This window comes from Cebus imitator, unplaced genomic scaffold (assembly GCF_001604975.1).
Source record: "Cebus imitator isolate Cc_AM_T3 unplaced genomic scaffold, Cebus_imitator-1.0 Scaffold261, whole genome shotgun sequence".
NCBI classification, from domain to species: Eukaryota; Metazoa; Chordata; class Mammalia; order Primates; family Cebidae; genus Cebus; species Cebus imitator.
In genome coordinates, this window is record NW_016107576.1 from 2,930,793 (window position 1) to 2,931,066 (window position 274).

Below are 274 nucleotides of genomic sequence, written 5' to 3' on the forward strand. Positions count from 1 at the left end.
TTGGTGACTGAGTTTTTGCTCTTATTGCCAAGGCTGGAGTGCAGTTGCAGGATATCAGCTTACTGCAACCTCCACCTCCTGGGTTCAAGCAATTCTCCTGGCTTAGCCTCCTAAGTAGCTGGGATTACAAGCACCTGCCACCACACCCAGCTAATTTTTCGTATTTTTTTTAGTAGAGACAGGGTTTCTCCATGTTGGGGAGGTTGTTCTCAAACTTCTGCCGTCAGGTGATCCGCCAGTCTCAGCCTTCCAAAGTGCTGTCATTACAGGGATG